The sequence below is a fragment of the Cajanus cajan genome, chromosome 4, assembly GCF_000230855.2.
Source record: "Cajanus cajan strain Asha chromosome 4, NIPB_CcT2T_4, whole genome shotgun sequence".
In the NCBI taxonomy this organism is placed as follows: Eukaryota; Viridiplantae; Streptophyta; class Magnoliopsida; order Fabales; family Fabaceae; genus Cajanus; species Cajanus cajan.
The window spans coordinates 61,792,250-61,798,526 of record NC_138520.1 but is presented as its reverse complement, the minus strand read 5'-3'; the positions used below and the strand labels follow the sequence as shown (position 1 = coordinate 61,798,526).

The 6,277-nt window shown below is 29.1% G+C and overlaps 1 long non-coding RNA gene across 1 annotated transcript; it reads right to left on the bottom strand.

Moving 5' to 3' along the window:
* Positions 1 to 1,059: 1,059 nt before the first annotated feature.
* Positions 1,060 to 3,541, bottom strand: LOC145956898 (uncharacterized). Its single transcript, XR_014433277.1, has 2 exons — positions 2,194 to 3,541; positions 1,060 to 2,026 (listed from the first exon to the last, which is right to left on the bottom strand). It is a non-coding gene; the product is annotated as an uncharacterized LOC145956898 (long non-coding RNA).
* Between the last annotated feature and the right edge of the window lie 2,736 nt (positions 3,542 to 6,277).

The following is a 6,277-nucleotide window of genomic DNA, read 5'->3' as shown; positions in this document are numbered from 1 at the left end:
AAAAGTTTTAGGATAAAATAAGAAGGAATTGTGAAAATTTTTCAAATTGGAAATTTTGGATTAGGTTGGGGAAAGAAAGTTGGTAATGAGGTGACATTTCCCCTGTAGCCGCCCCGACGACAAAACGTAATTATATTTTAAAACACATTTTAAATTAATATCTACCTTGTTGGATGATAATCATGCCAAGATTTGACCAAATGGGATCAAAAGAAACCAACCACTCAAGGATTTTGTTGATTAAAACCAAGAATAGTTTAATTCTTATAGTAACCAGCTATTAATTTCTCTTTAATTCGTCACGAACATGTACTCAGAAACTTTGCTTATAGCAACCTCTAAGAATAAGTAAATGTTTAAGTCAGAAATACTTTAAGAAGAGAAAAATAAAATTGTTAATTAAAATTAACTTACGCATGAATTAATCTGTACAAAAAAAAAAGTCGTAAATTTTGCAGAATCAAACTTCCATCGCTTATATAGCTAAATTTCGCAGAATCAAACTTCCATTGCTTATATAGCTAGATAATATCAAAAGGAAGTAGAATTGAACTGTGAAATCAAAACATAGAATAAACAATAAACAATTGCAGACTAATTAATCGATTTATTCTACAATAAACCCGTTACATTTTGCTTTTTATTTTGTGGAAAAACTCGTAGTTCAAGTGACCATTTGGTCATAAAACACGAACAATTGCTTAAGCATATCAGAAACCCATATTTACAATTTACACAAACAAGTACTACGTAAGCGTATGAGACCCTTTTGGTTTTTGACACGCTCACAGCTCCAAAGTGTAAAACTAGGATCCAAGATTCCCAAAGCACAGACTTGAACGCTTGAATTAATTGAGGCAGTGATGATCACCAATTGAGTGTTCATGTTGATGCCGCAATTCGACGATGTGTCAAACACTGATGTGGAGATTGAACACTAGAGGAAACAATGATTTGGGTAGTGGCATGGTTGTTGGAAGAGGGTGAAGCTGAAGGTGCAGAGAATGAAGGTGCTTGAATTTGAAACCGACCCGAGTCACCAGGAAGTCTCATGTATGAGTAAGAAGGTGAGTCACAAATCCATGATCCTATAGGACCCTCTTTGCCACTCTTGTATTGCATGATGGCCTTGTAAACAAAAGGAATGAGACCCTCCATTTTTTTTTATGTGTCACTTAGTTTGAGAGAAGAAAGAGAGAGTTTTTGGGGTGAATGTGAGTGGAGAATGAGCAATCTCTTGGGTATAAAAAAGGGTTGGAGGGAAATGATGACGTGGAGGAACTAGTTTTTGGATCAGAGTCCAGCTCTTCACGCAAAGCCAGGAAATTTTCAACGCAAGCTCACACATATGACCTTTGAAAGTTACGTGTTAACCAACACCTTTGCCTTCAATTCTTCATAGCACACGAGTTTACCAAAATCTCTTTCTTTTACTGCTGTCTAGCTGGTTTTTGTTTGATGGGTTTCTGCTTTTGAAACAACATTGGATGGGTTGGCTTTCATAGGGTTTGATTTTTATTTTATTCCTACAAGGAAAGATTAATTACTATTCTCAACAAATAAAAAATAATTCTTACTTTATAATCTGATTTTTTATTTTTTAAGATTGAGAAGAGTTTAATCTTACATTTCAAAATGATATCAGAGTTAGAAGTAAAAGAGTGTGTAAAAAAAAACTCAACATGTCAATAAAAAATATCATCATGGGAGACAATCATCGCAGCAATTTTATATGTTTGAGCTGGAATTTTTATCCCAAATTTTAAGAATTCGTCTCCAAAACTATTGACGGAGCACTGGTTTCTTGGCTATTTGGTTTTCTTTTATATTTTATTATTATCTAGACGTAATCTATTTGTTTGTTTAGATGTTGTTTTAAAGTAAGGTGTGCATGTCTAGTAAATTAATAATTTGTTCATTCAGTGGCAGCCACTTGTATCTGTGTTTGATGTTTGAGATCGACACAAGATCTTTATTAATTTATCATGTTTTGCATATGAAAATCGATCGCTGGATGCATATTCTCCTGAAACACAAACTTGGTACTTAGATATGTGACAAAATTAGAATGTAGGTGCACGAAAAATAAGATGAAATCAGTAATAAATAAATAAATAAATATATTATAAAGAAAGCAAAGCAATATCTAAAGTTAAGTACATATCTGAGTGGATTCATGCATATTGCCCTTACCTAACTAATGGCATTCTGTATGAGCTATTTAGCTGTACCATGGTATCATCCACTTTTTTAATTTATTTCTTCCTTGTTTAGAGATGTTCTTTTCCTTGCTATTTATTAAAACCATTAGTATGTTCTAGAGTAAAAATAAAGAAATGGAAGGGGAAACAATTTTTCTTTTCACGTGGTAGTCAAATTTTACTTTTAATTAAAGACCATGAAGTATATTCTTACACATGTTTTAATTATGAGATTAATTCCTTATGAATTGTTGATTAGGGTTGAAGCTATAAGATACGCCCATTAGGTTTGGGCCTTTATATAATTATAATGTAAATAAAGTCTACTCACTTTGAAAGGTAATATATTGCACAAGACTAGTCAAAATCCTTTACCACCATATGGTTGATTGGACTCAAGTTTAAGGTCTAGATTCAAATATAGACATCAAAAGGTTAATTTAGCTAGGAATGAATTTAATTACACATTGACATTCGATGTTACAGTAGCGATGGAGACTACAAGACAAACCCAAAAATCAAAATAATGGAAATATAAAGAGAACAATAGTTGAACTAACAATTGATAGTGGTTGATAAAAATAAAAATAAAAATCCACCCACATATATTACCAACGCTTGCGGGGGGGTCAATTGTTCAATTTCTTATTTTATGCTATATCATTGTGATTAAAACAAATTTTTATAATAAGCTTTTAAATTCAGAATCAATTTACAAGCTCAAAAGTTAGAAGCTTCTTGAAGTGGATGTAAACGTTAGGGACTATATTTATCTTTATGACCGACCTAAAAGTCTCAATCGTAGATAAGTTCAAAACCAATTTGCCAGCAAATGGCAGGAAGTTCAAGCGAAATCGTTAATTTATGTTTAATTTTAATTTTTAATTTAGTCAATGATCAAAAAATATTATATAAAAAGGCCTAAATATGGACATTCTTAGATATTACCTCTTCTCTAATATTCCGTTCATGATAGAGACATTTTGTGATTGTTTTATACAACGCAATTCGTGTTTTTATCAAAAATTTATAAAATATGTTTGGCAACACAATTCTGACAAAAAACAAAAACAGAAACAAGTTATATCAACCAAATTAAAAATTAGGCTAAAAACCTATTTTAGTCCCTTATAATAATTGTTTATTTTAATTTAGTTTTATTTTTATTTTTTGTCTAAATATGGTCTCTAATAAATTAATTGGTTGCAATGTCGGACTTCCGTCCAAATTATTTAGATGGAATTAACTGTTAGTCACGTAGATGCTACGTGGATGCCACGTGGAAGCTATGTAGATGTCACGTGGATGTCAAATTTTTGTCATGCATCTGGTTTTAGAACGGGCCGTTCTGGTTCTAGAATACCTATATCCAGAAATTTTAGATCGTGAGTACAATACTTATTCATATATTTGTAATATTAAAAATTTTATATATAATTTTTAAAAGTATAAATATATATTATAGTTATTTTTCACAAGATTTTATATCTACAATTATGATTAAGGATGAAAATAAACTAGATCATATTATGTTATATTATAATTTAACAGATTTAAACCTAATTTTTATTAAAAATACATGTTATAAATATTATATATTTATCTGTCAAACATTTTTTAAAATGTTTGGTTACATAACAATCTTAAAAACCTACTTAATAATAATTCAACACTAATAAAAACATATAAATAAATATGTTAAATCTTATAAAAATTAAGTTTAATTTATTTATCATATAAATATGTTTTTAATATGTAATATAAATTTTTACAATTTTAATTTTTTTTATCAACATAAACAATAAATAGAAAGTACAAAAGTTTGATAAATATCAGATAAATGAATAACTCCTCGAAATTTATATTCTATACATTCGATAATTTAAATATATATATATATATATATATACTAGAATATAATTTTTATTTTTTAAAATATATTATTTTTTAGATAAAAAAAATTGTGTATGTGTAAATGGTTTGCTTTCGATTTTTGAACCACATGGGTGCACTATGTTGGTTGGCGTTTTGGAACGGCCCGTTCAGAATCCAGAACGGCCCGATTTGGAATCCAAAACGGGCCGTTCTGGTTTCAGAACGGTCCGTTCTACTGCACGCGTTGGTGTTAAATAATGCATTTGTAACGGGTCGTTCCAGATGCAAAATTTACACACCATGAGTGCAACCGGAACGGGCCGTTGCGGTTTCATAACGGGCCGTTCTGGTTCCAGATGCATGACAAAATTTGACGTCTACGTGGCATCTGTGTAGCTTCCACGTGGCATCTACATAGCTTCCACGTGGCATCTACATAGCTTCCACGTGGCATCCACGTGGTCAACAGTTAACTCCGTCTAAATAATTTGGACGAAAGTTCAACATTACAACCAATTAATTTATTAGGGACCAAATTAAAACAAAAAATAAACCTGTGATTAAATTAAAATAAACAATTATTATAAAGGACTAAAATATATTTTTAGGCCTAAAAATTATAGTATTCAGCGGCGTGGCAATATTTAAGTGTAGCCGATTTTTTAATTTTTGGCAAATAGTATAGTCAAAATTAAGTCAAATGGTTTATTATCATAAGCAGATAATTAGGTAGCAGATAATACCGCAATCTTTCTTTCTTTTTTCTTTTTCAAAAATCAAAATGTATGATATTTTCTATATTTTAATTTATATATTTGTAATCTACTAAATCCTTTTAATTAGGTTCAAGATAATTAAAACAATTAATGCAGTTAAATGATTTTTTATTACATTTTTCTAATCATGTTATCTAAATGAAATCAAGGAAGTTTTTATGACAATGATAAAACCTAGTATGATTCAGCTTTTTAATAATTAAATATATCTTGAAAAGAAAGAAAGAAAAACTATTATTTAATAAATAGGTGTAACTTAACTATTAGATCAATGATAAAACTAAATAGATACATAAAAAATTAGATTTAACCCTCCTTCTCTAACTTTGATTTAAGTACTATGCAGATTAGAACATAAACTTTTGATCCATTTTCACTACTAATTATAAATTAACTACCCTAACATCATTCGGATAACCTTACTTAAAAATACATGTGGTTTCTTATTCAAAGCAGAAGAGAAAATAGTTTAAATAGGCAAGTTTGACAAGTGTATTGCTTCATCCAAACTAACCACTCCACTGTCTCGATCGTATATGAAGTCATGGTTTGCATCATAAGGAAAATCGTAGAGTTTAATATGATGTCTTCATAATCATGATTCATTAACATACCAATATTAATCCATTTTCTTTCTACACGTAATCTTATATAAAAAAATATAAAAAATGAATACCTTGAGAGTTAGAGAACAGTCACGGTGGCTGCAGGTAGTATGCAAAAGCCATAAACCGTGTGCGCCTGAGTTTCGTGGGATGATTTGTATGAAAATGGGAGAAAGGGGAGCTATCAGCTATGTCATGTCAATGGTCCAACGTCTGCTATAACTTCTAAGCTTTTTTTTATATTTTTAATATATATATAATGTATGTATTGTAAAACAGATGAAGATAAATAATAAATTAGTTCGTGTGGTATTAAACTTAATTTTCTTAATTAAAATCCCAAGTTCAATTATTGATAGGAAAATTATGATTAGAAAAAAAGATTTATTAAAAATGATAGGTTAGATTTTTCAACAAAAGTTAATTAGTCATACAGAAATTAAAACAAAATATATGTAATTACCTTAGTTATATAAATTAATAAATAGAATACTCATAAATTATGCACTAAAAATAATTTAATTTAAAATATTCTTTGTTATCCTAATATTTTTTTTTCATCTTAATATTCATAACCCAAAAGGAAAAATATTTTTTTATTTTGTAAGTCACGTCAACACTAAACTTACTAGAATTAATGGTAGAGACTAAAATAATATTAACAAAATGTTAAAATATAAAATGACAAAAAAAAATAATTGCAATGACTAAAATACATGCACCTATACATATTTAAGCCTTTTCAATTTACTGTAATAACTTTGAAATTGTATTTAAAAAAAAATATTGTAACAAGCATCTATAACTGTTCAAGTTAGTC